The following is a 19,645-nucleotide window of genomic DNA, read 5'->3' on the forward strand; positions in this document are numbered from 1 at the left end:
TGAGATTAGATCACCACCAACCTCCGGAGCGCCGTCACGCTGTCGGAGAACTCATCTACCTCTCCGTCTATCTTGCTAGATCAAGAAGGCCGAGATCATCGTCGAGCTGTACGTGTGCTGAACGCGGAGGTGCCGTCCGTTCGGCACTAGATCGTGGGACTGATCGCGGGACGGTTCGCGGGGTGGATCGAGGGACGTGAGGACGTTCCACTACATCAACCGCGTTCACTAACGCTTGTGCTATGCGATCTACAAGGGTACGTAGATCTAATATCCCCTCTCGTAGATGGACATCACCATGATAGGTCTTCGTGCGCGTAGGAAATTTTTTGTTTCCCATGCGACGTTCCCCAACAGTGGTATCAGAGCCAGGTTCATGCGTAGATGTCTTCTCGAGTAGAACACTTGTGGGCGGTGATGTGCGTTTTGCTGCCCTCCTTAGTCTTTTATTGATTCCGTGGTATTGTTGGATTGAAGCGGCTTGGACCGACATTACTCGTACGCTTATGAGAGACTGGTTTCATCGCTACGAGTAACCCCGTTGCTCAAAGATGACTGGCAAGTGTCAGTTTCTCCAACTTTAGTTGAATCGGATTTGACCGAGGAGGTCCTTGTATAAGGTTAAATAGAAATTCATATATCTCCGTTGTGGTGTTTGCGTAAGTAAGATGCAATCCTACTAGATACCCATGGTCACCACGTAAAACATGCAACAACAAAATTAGAGGACGTCTAACTTGTTTTTGCAGGGTATGCTTGTGATGTGATATGGCCAACGATGTGATGTGATATATTGGATGTATGAGATGATCATGTTGTAATCGATAATATCGACTTGCACGTCGATGGTACGGCAACCGGCAGGAGCCATAGGGTTGTCTTTAAACTAACGTTTGTGCTTGCAGATGCGTTTACTATTTTGCTAGGATGTAGCTTTAGTAGTAATAGCATGAGTAGCATGACAACCCCGATGGCGACACGTTGATGGAGATCATGGTGTGGCGCCGGTGACATGAAGATCGTGCCGGTGCTTTGGTGATGGAGATCAAGGAGCACGTGATGATGGCCATATCATGTCACTTATGAATTGCATGTGATGTTAATCCTTTTATGCACCTTATTTTGCTTAGAACGACGGTAGCATTAAGAGGTGATCTCTCACTAAAATTTCAAGACGAAATTGTGTTCTCCCCGACTGTGCACCGTTGCTACAGTTCGTCGTTTCGAGACACCACGTGATGATCGGGTGTGATAAACTCAACGTTCACATCCAACGGGTGCAAAACAGTTGCACACGCGGAACACTCGGGTTAAGCTTGACGAGCCTAGCATGTGCAGACATGGCCTCAGAACACATGAGACCGAAAGGTCGATCATGAATCATATAGATGATATGCTTAGAATAGGGATGCTTACTACTGAAATTGTACTCAACTCACGTGATGATCGGACTTGAGCTAGTGTAAGTGGATCATGAACCACTCAAATGACTAGAGAGATGTACTTTTTGAGTGGGAGTTTAGCGAGTAATTTGATTAAGTTAAACTCTAATTATCTTGAACATAGTCTAAGTCCACGTTGAATATATTTGTGTTGTAGATCATGGCTCACGCGAGAGTCACCCTGAATTTTAATACGTTCCTAGAGAAAGCTAAGTTGAAAGATGATGGAAGCAACTTTCTAGACTGGGCTTGTAATCTTAAGCTAATCTTACAAGCTGGGAAGAAGGATTATGTCCTTAATGCTGCGCTAGGAGATGAACCACCCGCTACGGCTGACCAGGATGTTAAGAACGCTTGGTTAACACGTAAGGAGGACTACTCAATAGTTCAATGTGCAGTCTTGTATGGCTTAGAACCGGGACTTCAACATTGCTTTGAGCGTCATGGAGCATTTGAGATGTTCAAGGAGTTGAAGTTCATCTTTCAGAAGAATGCCCGGATCGAGAGGTATGAGACCTCCGATAAATTCTATGCTTGCAAGATGGAGGAGAACTCGTATGTCAGTGAACATGTGCTCAAAATGTCTGGGTACTCAAACCGTCTAGCTGAGCTGGGGATTGAACTCCCGCAAGAGGCTATCACTGACAGAATCCTTCAATCACTGCCGCCAAGCTATAAGGGCTTTGTGTTGAACTACAACATGCAAGGGATGAACAAGTCACTCGGCGAGTTGTTTGCGATGCTGAAAGTCGCAGAGTCTGAACTCCGTAAAGAGCATCAAGTGTTGATGGTGAATAAGACCACTAGTTTCAAGAGAAACGACAAAGGCAAGAAGGGTAATTCAAAGAAGAGCGGCAAGCCTGTTGCCAATCCGACGAAGAAACCCAAAGCTGGACCTAAGCCTGAAACAGAGTGCTACTATTGCAAGGGTATGGGTCACTGGAAGCGCAACTGCCCCAAGTATCTGGCTGATAAGAAGGCAGCCAAAGAAAAATCAGGTATATTTGATATACATGTTATTGATGTGTACTTAACCGGCTCTCGTAGTAGTGCCCGGGTATTCGATACCGGTTCTGTTGCTCATATTTGCAACTTGAAACAAGAACTGCGGAATAGACGAAGGCTGGCGAAAGATGAAGTGACGATGCGTGTAGGAAATGGTTCCAAGGTTGATGCAATCGCCGTCGCCATAGTTTTACTTCAGTTGCCATCAGGATTAGTTATGAACTTGAATCATTGTTATTTAGTGCCTGCGTTGAGCATGAACATTATATCTGGATCTTGTTTATTGCGAGACGGTTACTCTTTTAAGTCAGAGAATAATGGTTGTTCTATTTCTATGAGTAACATCTTTTATGGTCATGCACCCAATGTGAGAGGATTGTTCATATTGAATCTTGATAGTGATACACACATACATAACATTGAGACCAAAAGAGTTAGAGTTAACAATGATAGCGCCATATTTTTGTGGCACTGCCGCTTAGGTCATATTGGTGTAAAGCGCATGAAGAAACTCCATGCCGATGGACTTTTGGAGTCACTTGACTTTGATTCACTTGACACGTGCGAACCATGCCTCATGGGCAAGATGACTAAAACTCCGTTCTCCGAAACAATTGAGCGTGCAAGTGACTTGTTGGAAATCAAACATACCGATGTGTGCGGTCCGATGAGCGTAGAGGCACGCGACGGATATCGTTATTTTCTCACCTTCACTGACGATTTGAGTAGATATGGTTATGTCTACTTAATGAAGCACAAGTCTGAAACATTTGAAAAGTTCAAGCAATTTCAGAGTGAAGTTGAAAATCATCGTAACAAGAAGATCAAGTTCCTACGGTCTGATCGTGGGGGTGAATATCTGAGTTTCGAGTTTGGTGCTCACTTAAGACAATGTGGAATTGTTTCACAGTTGACACCGCCTGGAACACCACAGTGTAATGGTGTGTCTGAACGTCGTAATCGTACTTTATTAGAGATGGTGCAATCTATGATGTCTCTTACCGATTTGCCGTTATCGTTTTGGGGTTATGCATTAGACACAGCTGCATTCACTTTAAATAGGGCACCATCAAAATCCGTTGAGACGACACCATACGAACTGTGGTATGGCAAAAGGCCAAAGTTGTCGTTTCTTAAAGTTTGGGGGTGTGATGCTTATGTCAAAAAGCTTCAGCCTGAAAAGCTGGAACCCAAAGCGGAAAAGTGCATCTTCATAGGTTATCCAAAAGAGACAGTTGGGTACACCTTCTATCTCAAATCCGAGGGCAAAGTGTTTGTTGCTAAAAATGAAGCTTTTCTCAAGAAGGAGTTTCTCTCGAGAGAATTGAGTGGGAGGAAGATAGAACTTGATGAGGTTGTCGAACCTCTCATCCCTCTAGATGGTGGCGCAGGGCAAGGGGAAACCTCTGTCATTGCGATGCCGGTTGAGGAGGAAGTTAATGATGATGATCATGAAACTCAGGTTCAAGTTCCTGTCGAACCACGCAGGTCGACGAGACCACGTGCTGCTCCAGAGTGGTACGGTAATCCCGTCATGTCAATCATGTGGTTAGACAACAATGAACCTGCAAATTATGAAGAAGCAATGGTGGGCCCAGATTCCAACAAATGGCTAGAGGCCATGAAGTCCGAGATAGGATCCATGTATGAGAACAAAGTATGGACTTTGGAAGTACTACCTGAGGGCCGCAAGGCTATTCAGAACAAATGGATCTTTAAGAAGAAGACGGACGCTGACGGCAATGTGACCGTTTATAAAGCTCGACTTGTGGCAAAGGGTTTTTCACAAGTTCAAGGAGTTGACTACGATGAGACATTCTCACCTGTAGCGATGCTTAAGTCCGTCAGAATCATGTTAGCAATAGCTGCATTTTTCGATTATGAAATCTGGCAGATGGATGTCAAAACGGTGTTCCTTAACGGTTTCCTTAAGGAAGAGTTGTATATGATGCAACCCGAAGGTGTTGTCGATCCTAAGAATGCTAACAAGGTGTGCAAGCTCCAGTGATCCATTTATGGACTGGTGCAAGCATCTCGGAGTTGGAACAAACGCTTTGATGAGGTGATCAAAGCATTTGGGTTTATACAAGTGGTTGGAGAATCTTGTATTTACAAGAAAGTGAGTGGGAGCTCTGTGGCGTTTCTAATATTATATGTGGATGACATATTGCTGATTGGAAACAATGTAGAGTTTTTGGAGAGCATAAAGGATTACTTGAATAAAAGTTTCTCTATGAAGGACCTAGGAGAAGCTGCTTACATTCTAGGCATTAAGATCTACAGGGATAGATCGAAACGCCTGATAGGACTTTCACAAAGTACATACCTTGATAAAGTTTTGAAGACGTTCAAAATAGAACAGTCCAAGAAAGGGTTCTTGCCAGTTTTACAAGGTACGAGATTGAGTAAGACTCAGTGCCCAGCAACTGATGGGGATAGAGAGCATATGAGCACCGTCCCCTATGCTTCAGCCATAGGTTCTATCACGTATGCAATGCTGTGCACTAGATCGGACGTTAGCTTGGCCATAAGTATGGCAGGCAGGTTCCAGAGTAATCCTGGAGTGGATCACTGGACGGCGGTCAAGAATATCCTGAAGTACCTGAAAAGGACTAAGGCGATGTTTCTCGTGTATGGAGGTGACGAAGAGCTCACTGTAAAGGGTTACGTCGATGCAAGCTTTGACACAGATCCGGGCGACTCTAAGTCGCAGACCGGATACGTATTTATTCTTAATGGGGGTGCGGTAAGCTTGTGCAGTTCCAAGCAAAGCGTCGTAGCAGATTCTACATGTGAAGCGGAGTACATGGCTGCCTCGGACGCGGCTAAGGAGGGTGTCTGGATGAAGCAGTTCATGACGGATCTTGGAGTAGTGCCAAGCGCACTGAATCCAATAACCTTGTTCTGTGACAACACGGGTGCCATTTCCCTAGCAAAGGAACCACGGTTTCACAAGAAGTCCAGACACATCAAACGATGCTTCAACCTCATCCGCGACTACGTCGAAGGGGAGGACGTAAATATATGCAAAGTGCACACGGATCTGAATGTAGCAGACCCGCTGACTAAACCTCTTCCACGGGCAAAGCATGATCAACACCAGAACTGTATGGGTGTTAGATTTATTACAATGTACTTCGCATGACGATGTGAGGGCTAGATTATTGACTCTAGTGCAAGTGGGAGACTGTTGGAATTATGCCCTAGATGCAATAATAAATATAGTTATCATTATAATTCATGTATCAATACAATCGTTTATTATCCATGCTATAATTGTATTGAATGAAGACTTATATACATGTGTGGATACATAGACAAAGCACTATCCCTAGCAAGCCTCTAGTTGGCTAGCCAGTTGATCAAAGATAGTCAGGGTCTTCTGATTATGAACAAGGTGTTGTTGCTTGATAACTGGATCACGTCATTAGGAGAATCACGTGATGGACTAGACCCAAACTAATAAGACGTAGCGTATTGATCGTGTCATTTTGTTGCTACTGTTTTCTGCGTGTCAAGTATTTATTCCTATGACCATGAGATCATATAACTCATTGACACCGGAGGAATGCTTTATGTGTATCAAATGTCGCAACGTAACTGGGTGACCATAAAGATGCTCTACAGGTATCTCCGAAGGTGTTCGTTGAGTTAGTATGGATCGAGACTGGGATTTGTCACTCCGTGTGACGGAGAGGTATCTCGGGGCCCACTCGGTAATACAACATCGCACACAAGCCTCGCAAGCAATGTGACTTAGTGTAAGTTGTGGGATCTTGTATTACGGAACGAGTAAAGAGACTTGCCGGTAAACGAGATTGAAATAGGTATGCGGATACTGACGATCGAATCTCGGGCAAGTAACATACCGAAGGACAAAGGGAATGACATACGGGATTAGATGAATCCTTGGCACCGAGGTTCAAACGATAAGATCTTCGTAGAATATGTGGGATCCAATATGGGCATCCAGGTCCCGCTATTGGATATTGACCGAGGAGTCACTCGGGTCATGTCTACATAGTTCTCGAACCCGCAGGGTTTGCACACTTAAGGTTCGACGTTGTTTTATGCGTATTTGAGTTATATGGTAGGTTACCGAATGTTGTTCGGAGTCCCGGATGAGATCACGGACGTCACGAGGGTTTCCGGAATGGTCCGGAAACGAAGATTGATATATAGGATGACCTCATTTTATTACCGGAAGGTTTTCGGAGTTACCGGGAATGTACCGGGAATGACGAATGGGTTCCGGGTGTTCACCGGGGGGGGGGGGGCAACCCACCCCGGGGAAGCCCATAGGCCTTGGGGGTGGTGCACCAGCCCTTAGTGGGCTGGTGGGACAGCCCAAGAAGGCCCTATGCGCCGTAGGAAGAAAATCAAAGAGAAAAGAAAAAAAGAGGAGGTGGGAAAAAGGGGAAGGACTCCTCCTTCCAAACCTAGTTGGATTCGGTTTGGAAGGGGAGGACTCCCCCCCTTGGCTCGGCCGACCCCCTTGAGGGTCCTCGGACCCCAAGGCAAGGCTCCCCCTCTTCCCCCTATGTATACGGAGGTTTTAGGGCTGATTTGAGACAACTTTGCCACGGCAGCCCGACCAGATATCTCCACAGTTTTACCTCTAGATCGCGTTTCTACGGAGCTCGGGCGAAGCCCTGCTGAGATTAGATCACCACCAACCTCCGGAGCGCCGTCACGCTTTCGGAGAACTCATCTACCTCTCTGTCTCTCTTGTTGGATCAAGAAGGCCGAGATTATCGTCGAGCTATATGTGTGCTGAACGCGGAGGTGCCGTCCGTTCGGCACTAGATCGTGGGACTGATCGCGGGACGGTTCGCGGGGCGGATCGAGGGACGTGAGGACGTTCCACTACATCAACCGCATTCACTAACGCTTCTGCTGTGCGATCTACAAGGGTACGTAGATCGAATATCCCCTCTCGTAGATGGACATCACCATGATAGGTCTTCGTGCGCGTAGGAAATTGTTTGTTTCCCATGCGACGTTCTCCAACAGTTTGAACACAATAACAATGCTGTTAACCTGGTTATAGACCGAGGAATAGATACAAGCAATGTTTCAGCACCCAGACTTAAAAGAGGCGGCAACATCTAGCCCAACGCTGTTTTCAGCACTTACAAGTGAATGGATCCGTTGAATCCAGGTGCTCAGCACGTGCTTCTCTTAGATCCAGGGGCTCGTGGTCGCAACTTGGCGACCACCTAAGGCAAGCATGTCTAGAAGCCTTTTTGTCCCACTGAAGCACCCCTCGTTGCTGTTTGTAAAATCCTTCCGTGAAGTCTCCATGAGAAAGAAACTTAAGCCTGATAGTCTCCAACTGCCTTGCATTGAGGATAAAAAATGTTGCAAATTGAATGCTTTTCTCGCATTGTTTATAGCCTAAAAGCGTCACTAACTTCGAACGAACGTCATAATAGTGCTCACAAGAATGATCATCCGTAAGGTTTTCATCACCAGAGACTCCTCCCTAAATAGGAACAAAGATTTATTATGCTAAAGGTCTACAATGAAAAATTATGTTGAAACAACAAATCAATCATTAATTATAATAAACTCTGTTCTCATGAAAGCTTACTATTTTTTTAGACACAGATGTGGGTAATACATACATATTTGTACATGACTTACAGACCTAAGACAAGATTTTTTACATGAATGGAGTAGTACACAATGCATGTTATGTTTTCTCATTGTGCGTGAGAATAATCACTTCGATATACAAGTTTTCCAAGCTTCTGAAGCATTGCACGAAGGCAACGGCTGTGCCCACATTATAATCCATATTGATAAGCAACGTCTTCACAGATTGTACCACTGTGGATGAGCAAACTGTCAGAAAACACTTCATGAAAAATAAAGCATAATATTAATATAGAGTAAAGATTGGATTACATGGAACTTGCTTTATTCGAATGAATCCAACTGAAAATATCATGCAAAGTTAGTACCTGAATAACTATACGGTGTCGTGCGATGTTGGATTCATCAAAAATATCAGATATTTTGCGCAAGACATCCAGTCTAGGTGCAGAGATGATATCTATCTGCAAATTACTCCTACGATGACCACAAATCAACCGTTGTAGTGAGAAGGCATCCTCTATAACTAGTTTGCCACGAAAAGTACACATGCCAATGGTTATAAGGTTACGTGACTTTATTCTGATGTCCAAACAAGCATCAGGCATTCGAGTGCAGGGCAAATGCTACACTCGATTATGCTTTGTAAAGAGACTTCAAATATATCGACATCCACAACCGAGAGTCTCCTGACCAGTGGTAGTTTAAGCGAACATACATATTTTTTTGGTAACGTGCAAAGAGCAAAGGTGATGGTGTAGAGAGACGAGGAAATCTGGGGGTTCAATGTCGGTGGCGATGGGAAAACCGAAGGTGAAGAGATTGGTATTATGTCACCTTGTGCCACCAGTTGTGGTATCATGTAGTAAAACTCAAGCACGTGAAGATTGTTCGATCTAGGGGATTCGAGCCAGGCGTCGACGGTTGAGGGTATGCACTGGAGGTAGCTCGCCGGGATGCATAGGCTGTGAACTACGCTCTCATGGCGGGAGAAGATGACTTCTCGAATGTTCCCATCAAATTCAACAACAGTGTATTCATTAAAAGCAGTTCTAGTGTAGTTAAGCGGTGTAGCTCCTCCGTTGTGGACTTCAAACCGCAAATGATCTCGTAATCTACTTTATCGAAGGCATTAAAAACTCTAGAGAAAGGGATATCACGACAGTCCAGATTGAGAGGAGCGGTGCGCCAAAGAGGGCTCCATCGGGTTGAGAGGATTTGAGTGCGGATGCCCTCCTTAGTGGAGAGACGGGAGATGATCTCACCGAGGATGGAGCGTGGGAGGTCGCTGATGCGGTCTGGACCAGACTCATATTCTTGATCCTTGGTTCCACCGAAGCAACCCTCGCCGCTACAAGCCGCCGCCACCAAACGCCAGAGGAGCGCGTCGCCGGTGGCGCGAGCCTCGCCATCTTGGTGCTCGGAGCACCGGGATGGATATCCATCTCCGTCCCAATTGGTTCGCGGTGTGGATCGGACAAACGGCTAGGTCTTCACTCTTCACAGCGCACTGTGTGCAATGTGGATCTGGACAGACGGTTAGGTCTTCACTCTTCACTACGCGCTCTGTGCGATGTGGATCTGTACATACGGTTAGGTCTTTGATAACCCACAAGTATAGGGGATCAATTGTAGCCTTTCTCGATAAGTAGGAGTGTCGAACCCAACGAGGAGCTAAAGGTAGGACAAATATTCCCTCAAGTTCTATCGACCACCGATACAACTCTACGCACACTTTACGTTAGCTTTACCTAGAACAAGTATGAAACTAGAAGTACTTTGTAGGAATGATAGGATAGGCTTGCAAGAAAGTAAAGAACACGTAAATAAAACTAGGGGCTGGTTAGATAAGGAAACAAATACGAGTGTCTAACAAGTGTGGAAAAGTGGTGGTAGGAGTTGCGGAATTGTCCCTAAGCAATTGACTACGTTACTAGATCGATAACAAGTATCATGTGGGAGAGGCCTCTGCTAGCATGTCATCCCTTACTTGGAATTCTATGCACCTATGATTGGAACTATTAGCAAGCGTTCGCAACTACTAACGTTCATTAAGGTAAAACCCAACCATAGCAATAAGATATATTGGTCCCCCTTCAATCCCATATGCATCAATTTCTATGCTAGGTTTTCAGCTTCTGTCACTCTAGCCTGCCAATACATAGTCCTATAAACATACAACTAACCCTATTGTGTGTTCGATGCGCGCGATCATATGATGGGCACCAAAGGACATCAACATAACCACAAGAAAATTAAACCAATCATAGCAATTCATCAATCACCGATAGGACAACGATAATCTACTCAAACATCATAGGATAGAAACACATCATTGGATAATAATATGAAGCATAAAGCACCATGTTCAAGTAGAGGGTACAGCGGGTTGCGGGAGAGTGAACCGCTGAATATAGATGGGGGAAGATGATGGAGATGTTGGTGAAGATGACGGAGGTGTTGGTGTAGTTCACCGTCACACGATGATGTCCTGGGCGGCGTTCCGGCACCGTCGGGAGAGAGGGGGAGAGAGCCCTCCTCCTTCTTCTTCTTCCTTGACCTCCTCCCTAGATGGGATAAGGGTTTCCCCTCTGGTCCATTGTCTCCATGGCGGCGGAGGGGCGAGAGCCCCTTCGAGATTGGATCTCTCTCCATCTCTCTGTCCTAATGTTTCTGCGCTCCCAGATTCTGCGTTTCACCGTTTCTTAAATTTCCGGAGATCCGTAAATCCGATTGCGCTGAAATTTTAACACGGTTTTCTTCCGGATATTATATTTCTTGCAGAGAAAGAAGGGCCCCAACCGCCTTAAGGAGTGGCCACAAGCCTGCCTACCGCGGGCCCACCCCCTGGCCGCGGCGACAGGGCTTATGGGCACTCCGTGCATCGCCTCGCGTTGATTCTTCTTCCCAAAAATTATAAATATTCCAAAAAAATCCCCGTAAGTTTTTATTACATTTGGACTTTGTTTGGTATGGATATTCCGCGAAACAAAAAACATGCAACAAACAGGAATTGGCACTGGGCACTGGATCAATATGTTAGTCCCAAAAATAGTATAAAAATTTGCCAAAAGTATATGAAAGTTGTAGAATATTGGCATGAAACAATCAAAAATTATAGATACGATGGAGACGCGTATCAGCATCCCCAAGCTTAATTCCTACTCGTCCTCGAGTAGGTAAATGATAAAAAAGATAATTTTTGATGTGGAATGCTACCTAGCATAGTCTTGATCATATGATCTAATCATGGCATGAATACTAAAACACGAGTGATTCGAAGCAATAGTCTATCATTTGACATAAAGACAATAATATTTCAAGCATACTAACAAAGCAATCATGTCTTCTCAAAATATCATGGCCAAAGAAAGTTATCCCTACAAAATCATATAGTCTGACTATGCTCCATCTTCCCCACACAACGTATTTAAATCATGCACAACCCCGGTTTTAGCCAAGCAATTGTGTCATACTTTAGTGTTCTCAAACCTTTTCAACTTTCATGCAATACATGAGCGTGAGCCATGGACATAGCACTATAGGTGGAATAGAATATGGTGGTCAGGGAGAAAAAAAAAGGAGGAGATAGTCTCACATCAACTAGGCGTATCAACGGGCTATGGAGATGCCCATCAATAGATATCAATGTGAGTGAGTAGGGATTGCCACGCAACGGATGCACTAGAGCTTATAAGTGTATGAAAGCTCACAAAAGAAACTAGTGGGTGTGCACCCAACTTGCTTGCTCACGAAGACCTAGGGCAACTTTGAGGAAGACCATCATTGGAATATACAAGCCAAGTTATATAATGAAAATTTCCCACTAGTATATGGAAGTGACAACATAGCAAATTCTCTGTCATGAAGATCATAGTGCTATTTGAAGCACAAGTGTGGAAAGAGGATAGTAGCAATTGTCCCTTCTCTCATTTCTCTCATTTTTTGTGGGCTCTTTGGCCTCTCTTTTTTTATATATATTTTGGTGGGCATCTTTGGCCTCTTTTTGTAAATGGGCTTCGCTGGCCTCTTTTATTTCCTCACATGGGACAATGCTCTATTAATAATGATCATCACACTTACAACTCAATACTTAGAGCAATGATGACTCTATATGAAATGCCTTCGGTAGTATACCGTGACAATGATCTATCATAGCAATGACATCAAAAAACGGACAAGCCATGGAAACATCATGCTAGCTATCTTACGATCATGCAATGGCAATATGGAAGTCGTGGCACATGTCATGAGACGGAACGGTGGTAGTTGCATGCAATATATCTCGGAATGGCTATGAAAATGCGATAATAGGTAGGTATTGTGGCTGTTTTGAGGAAGGCTATATGGTGGGTGTAATGCACCGGCGAAAGTTGCGCGGTACTAGAGAGGCTATCAATGGTGGAAGGGTGAGAGTGCGTATAATCCATGGACTCAACATTAGTCATAAAGAACTCACATACTTATTGCAAAAGTCTATTAGTCATCGAAACAAGGTACTACACGCATGCTCCTAGGGGAAAGGTTGGTAGGAGTTAACCATCGCGCGATCCCGACCTCCACACAAAGGATGACAATCAATAAATAAATCATGCTCCGACTTCATCACATAACAGTTCACCATACGTGCATGCTACGGGAATCACAAACCTTAACACAAGTATTTCTACGAATACACAATTACTCACTAGCATGACTCTAATATCACATATTCATGTCGCAAAACTATTGCAAGGAATCAAGCATATCATATTCAGTGATCTACAAGTTTTATGTAGGATTTTATGACTAACCATGTGAATGGCCAACTCCTGTTAACTCTCTAAATAGGTATAAGTGAAGCACGAGAGTTTAATTATTTCTACAAAAGATATGCCCCGCTCTAACAAATATAAGTGAAGCAAAAGAGCATTCTACAAATGGAGGTTTTCTATGTGTAGGGAAACAGGAAATCCAAACTTCAAAAGATATAAGTGAAGCACAAGAAGCATTCTATAAAGCCAACCAAGGAATATCTCATACCAGCATGGTGCATAAAAGAAAAAGGAAAAAAACGCAAAAGACACTCCAAGCATTTGCACATATCATGTGATGAATTAAAATATAGCTCCGAGTAAAATTACAGATAGATTGTAGACGAAAGAGGGGATGCCTTCCGGGGCATCCCCAAGCTTAGACGCTTGAGTCTTCCTTGAATATTACCTTGGGGTGCCTCGGGCATCCCCAAGATTAGGCTCTTGCCTCTCCTTATTCCTTCATCCATCATGCTCTCACCCAAATCTTGAAAACTTCAATCACACAAAATTCAACAAAACTTCGTGAGATCCGTTAGTATAATAAAATAAATCACCACTTCAAGTACTGTTGTGAACGCATTCTAAATTCATATTAGCATTATATCTACTGTAATCCTACTCCACCATGGTTCATACCCACCGATACTACCCATAGATTCATCAAAATAAGAGAACAATGCATAGAAAACAGAATCTGTCAAAACAGAACAGTCTGTAGCAATCTGTATATTCCATATACCTCTGGTATCTCAAAAAATCTGAACAATTACGAACTTATGTAAAATTTTCATATAAATCAGCACAAAAAACAATCAACTCAAAAGCTCTTCCAGAATAAAAATGACAATTAATTTCGTGAGCAGAAAGTTTCTGTCTTTTCTCAGCGTGATCAAACAACTATCACCCAAACTAATCGTAAAGGCTTTGTTTGGCACATTATTTTTAAAATACAAAGGAATTGTACAAGGGGATAATTATTTTTGTGAGAAACTTCCATTAAAAATTCTACATTTTTTCCATGAGCATGAACACAAGTGTTCAAGGTCGACCCTCACTTCCGCAATGCATCACCTGTCAATCACTTCTCTTTTTGAAAAAGTTTTAAGTTCCCCTATATATTTTTTTGTTTTTAAACTAAATAAAAGCACTCAAAATAAATAAATGAGTCTTTAAAACTTCCGGGTTGTCTCCCAGGCAGCGCTTTCTTTAAAGCCATTAAGCTAGGCATAAAGTGCTCAAGTAATGGATCCACCCGGATCCCAAGGTATATCAAAGCCAATTTTAATTAGCAATGATTTGAAATTTAGTAGTGAGCACAAGGTAACATATATCAAGCAATGACGAAGTCTAACTCTCTTCCTATGCATTGGCATGTCATAAAAGAACAATTCATGCACACCAAGTAAAGGCCAATACATAGCATAAGCAGTTTCTTGCAATTTTATCGTATTGAAACATAGAGAGGTGGAGATGTAGTTCCTCTCTCATAATAACTGCAAGTAGGAGCAGCAAGCACATGCATATTATATTCATCAATATCATCATGTGTAACATAAGGAACTATAGCTAGCTCATCTTCATAAGCATCATTCATATTGGCATCATGGCCACAAGCATAGCAAGCATCAAGTTCATCAAAAAGGGATATTTCAAACGAATCCAAGGGATCATAGCATTCATCCTTCGGTAAGAACGAAGGGAAATTAAATAATGTATGAGTAGAAGAGTTACTCTCATTAGCAGGTGGACATGGGTAGCTAGTCCGTTCTTCCTCCTTTTGTTCTTCACTCTCCTCTTTATCTTTTTCATCTAATGAGCTCACAATTTCAGCATTTTATTCTTCCATAGTTTCTGGCAAAATAATAATCTCTTCTTGGGAAGCAGAGGATTTCTCCTTAAATCGTTCAATATGGGCATTATATTCATAATCAGTATAACAATAATGAGGCATAGCCAAATTTTCAGATCGGTAAGGAGCATCATCATTATCATCACAGCTTTTAAACAAAGCCTCAATTTCATAAGCACCCATAAAAGCAACAAACTGTTCTATTTGATCCACATCATAGTAATCATATATACCTTTAGCATAAGAAGCCAAGGTTCTATGATTATTAAACTCATAAGAAAAGGGAAGGTGTGGAGCCTTCATCCTAGAGCAACAAGTAACACCATGTCTCTTCTATAGTTCCCAAGCATACCATTTCAACAAATGGATTTGATCCCATAAAAGTTTCCCTTTTTGAGTCAAGTGATAATCCCTAAAGTATTCACGTTGATCCAACGTGTATCCCATTATATAATTGAATGGGGCTTTCTTAGGATTATTAAAGAAGTGCATAATATTTTCCACATACCGAGCCTCGAGGGTTTTAGGAGGTTCCCCATCTCCATGAGTAGCAAGTACACCTAATTTTTTTGGTATTTCGTGTTCCATATCCATAACTAAAGATAAAGAACAGCTTAGAATAGCAAATAAATCTACTTAGTGATAAAGCAAACAAGCAAACACGAGAATATTCACCCCACACTATTGCTCCCCGGCAACGGCGCCAGAAAAAGGTCCTGATAACCCACAAATATAGGGGATCAATTGTAGCCTCTCTCGATAAGTAAGAGTGTCGAACCCAACGAGGAGCTAAAGGTAGGACAAATATTCCCTCAAGTTCTATCGACCACCGATACAACTCTTTGCACACTTTACGTTCGCTTTACTTAGAACAAGTATGAAACTAGAAGTACTTTGTAGGAGTGATAGGATAGGCTTGCAAGAAAGTAAAGAACACGTAAATAAAACTAGGGGTTGGTTAGATAAAGAAACAACTACGAGTGTCTAACAAGTGTGGAAAAGTGGTGGTAGGAGTTGTGGAATTGTCCCTAAGAAATTGACTACGTTACTAGATCGATAGCAAGTATCATGTGGGAGAGGCCTCTGCTAGCATGTCATCCCTTACTTGGAATTCTATGCACTTATAATTGGAACTATTAGCAATCGTCTGCAACTACTAACGTTCATTAAAGTAAAACCCAACCATAGCAATAAGATATATTGGTCCCCCTTCAATCCCATATGCATCAATTTCTATGCTAGGTTTTCAGCTTCTGTCACTCTAGCCTGCCAATACATAGTCCTATCAACATACAACTAACCCTATGGTGTGATCCACGCGCAAGATCATATGATGGGCACTAAAGGACATCAACATAACCACAAGAAAATTAAACCAATCATAGCAATTCATCAATCACCGATAGGACAACGATAATCTACTCAGACATCATAGGATAACAACACATCATTGGATAATAATATGTAGCATAAAGCACCATGTTCAAGTAGAGGGTACAGCGGGTTGCGGAAGAGTGAACCGCTGAATATAGATGGGGGAAGATGATGGAGATGTTGGTGAATATGACGGAGGTGTTAGTGTAGATCGCCGTCACACAATGATGTCCCGGGCGGCGTTCCGGCGCCGCTGGGAGAGAGGGGGAGAGAGACCCCCTCCTTCTTCTTCTTCCTTGACCTCCTCCCTAGATGGGAGAAGGGTTTCCCCTCTAGTCCATGGTCTCCATGGTGGCGGAGGGGCGAGAGCCCCTCCGAGATTGGATCTCTCTCTCTCTGTGTCCTTCTGTTTCTGCGCTCCCAGATTATGTGTTTCACCGTTTCTTAAATTCCTGGAGATCCGTAACTCCGATTGGAATGAAATATTAACACGATTTTCTTACGGATATTATCTTTCTTGTGGCGAAAGAAGGGCTCCAACCTCCTTAAAGAGTGGCCGCAAGCCTCCCTGCCGCGGGCCCACCCCCTGTCCGCGGCAACACGGCTTGTGGGCACTCCGTGCATCGCCTCGCGTTGATTCTTCTTCCCAAAAATCATAAATATTCCAAAAAAAATCCCTGTAAGTGTTTATTACATTTGGACTTCGTTTGGTATGGATATTCTGTGAAACAAGAAACATGCAACAAACAGGAACTGGCACTGGGCACTGGATCAATATGTTAGTCCCAAAAATAGTATAAAAAGATGCCAAAAGTATATGAAAGTTGTAGAATATTGGCATGAAACAATCAAAAATTATAGATACGACGGAGATGTATCAGTCTTCACTCTTCACTGCACGCAGATCCACGCAGTGTGTTGCCACGCGCGTGCCCCTGTGTGTTGCCACGCGCGTGCCCCCATCTGTTGCCACGTGCGTGACCCTGTGTGTTGCTGATCGTTGCAATGTCACACCATTGCCGTGAGTGCGCTACCTGTTTGTCTTTCGTCACCAAAACTCAGCGGGGGCATTGGGGCACGCCTGTTCAATGGGAAGGTACACGGGCGTGCCCTTGTTTGTTGCCAATCGTTGCGATGTCACACTGTTTCCGTGAGTGCGCTGGATGTTCGCCTTTCGTCACCAAAACTAAACGGGGGGCATTGGGGCATGTTTGTTCAATGGGGAGGGCCACGCGCATGCCCCTGTGTGTTGCCGATCGTTGCAATGTCACACCATTTCCGTGAGTGTGTTGGTTGTTCGGCTTTCTTCAGCAAAACACAACTGGGGCATTGGGGCACGCTTGTTCAATAGGAAGGGCCACGTGCGTGCCCCTGTGTGTTGCCGGTCGTTCCGATGTCACAACTTTTCCGTAAGTGTGGGCAGTTCACGCACGGTTCCATGTGTACCAAAGCCACACGCGGCCGTGTACTATAATATTAACAGTGCATGTACACATGCATAGCAGAAGAACCATGACACTACTCTGTCTTTTGGCAGAAGTAATAACGTTCAACACAATGAGTTGGTGTACACTTATGAGATTAGTTGTCGAGATCAAACTCTACACATAATTTTTATACTGTAGTCCACGAGATGGTGTCGAAGCATCCCTCAAATGAACAGGAAACAACCGAAATGAACATTTCTAATTTACCACAGTTATATGTACTAAAGTGATGAAGGTAAACATTAGATCGTTCTTAGCTCTCAATTTAGACCACTATCTAGCTGGACATGATAATATATTTAGTATATACAACCACATACTATCATATAATTATAAAATAAAACACACCACGCAGTGTGCTCGGTAAGACACTAGGAGAACACTATTTCAGGAGAGATCATTAATTGTAAGGCGCAATAAGCTCATATCTCGCATTCTTGGCCAGTGCTTTTCAATCGTGATAAGCACTATTGAGCCAACCTTCAACTGTGATTCTTCTGCAAAACCCGAAAACCCTGTCACTTCCATTGTACCATCAGCTCTTATCGAGTAAGTAGTCTTAACATTGATTTCATCAGAGTTCTGTACAAGCCTTACGGCGCCTCTTGGCGGAAGGTACACAAACTTGGCCTTCATTGTCTTTAGAACAACTGACGGAATTCTCTGAAGATTGTTATGATGGAAAAGGGCCAAATTTTTAGCACGCACACAAAACAAATTAATAAGTAGTGAAAATTAGAAATATGTCAAAATAAATAAATAAACACTTACTAGCCTGCCAGTCTTGATATTTGTGATGTTGACACGATGGACAAATGGTATTGTTGGCAAGTCATGGGCGTTGAAGACGTAGTAAACAAGGTGCCCCATTTGTTTGTAGGACAGTTCTAACCCTCGTGTATGGTCTATCTTGTTGACATATTCTTTCTCCGAAGCACTAAGTTCGTCTAGAGCTAAATAAATAAAAACTTGTTAAGCCAATTTGCTTGAATAATAGTGGCAATTATACTGAGACAGAATCTTTGGATTCAGTTAGTCTTGTTAATGGTTTATTTAAAAAGTCAAGTACCTTTGCATAGTTGTCTGAATAGTTTTGTGTATATAAAATTTAAACAAAGAGGTAGCATCATTATTATTAATTGAAATAGGGGTACATTGCCAAAAGAAAAATGATAACGCAAATCAGTAGTTGTTCTACGGGTAGATGAAAACCATACCAACTGATGGTTTCGGTTGTGCTCTGAGACCTCCTCGGCATTCACTGAACCTCAGGTCAATTAGAATGCAGAGACCTTCGCCATCTAAGTTCATGATCATGATATCTTGCTGCCGAAGGTCATAATCACTCATTAACTTTCTCCAGCCAGGTCCATGAATTTTAGAGATGAGAGTTTCATCAGTCATGTTTACTTCATAAGAGAGATTTTCATTTGTCAGAAGCACGGGGTTCTTAATTTCGCCCTCCTCTTCCAGAGCTCGTTGCTTCCATTGGTTCACCAACGAAACAACATGTTGGCTACGGAAGCATGGTAGATACTGCAAAGAAATTAAAATGCTTCAATCGGCAAGTAGGAATTCTTCAATCAGTTAAAATGTAGGGTTTTCCAGACTACTAAAAAATGCTTCACGCAGTAGTCCAGCATTTGGTAAAAGGTGTGCTTTGAAAAACACAATCATTTCGTTGATTATGCACATCTAGTTCTTCCCATGAGAAACGGAACATGGCACTAATTTATATGCATGTCGTGCCAAAACTTTTCTACTTACAGCGCATGTCTCGTAACACAGTGGCAACTGAAGTGCTATTGTAGTGCATTGAACGCATGTTTCTAGTCCAGCACAATTCACGTTCTTACATGTTCTACAACTCATAATTCTACTAAAAAATATATATAAACAATGTACAAGAAGTTACATGTGAACTTTGGTATACATGAAATTATCAACACAAGCATGTTCGAGTAAAGAGATGTTTACATGCAAAGAGCTAAAAAAGCAATGTGCAACTTGATTTTCGACAGCTTAGATCGTGCAGCAATTATACCAGGAAACTAGTGTTCACTTCGTTGCCATTGCAAAAAATGTATGCCCAGC

The sequence above is a fragment of the Hordeum vulgare genome, chromosome 5H (assembly GCF_904849725.1).
Source record: "Hordeum vulgare subsp. vulgare chromosome 5H, MorexV3_pseudomolecules_assembly, whole genome shotgun sequence".
NCBI lineage: Eukaryota > Viridiplantae > Streptophyta > Magnoliopsida > Poales > Poaceae > Hordeum > Hordeum vulgare.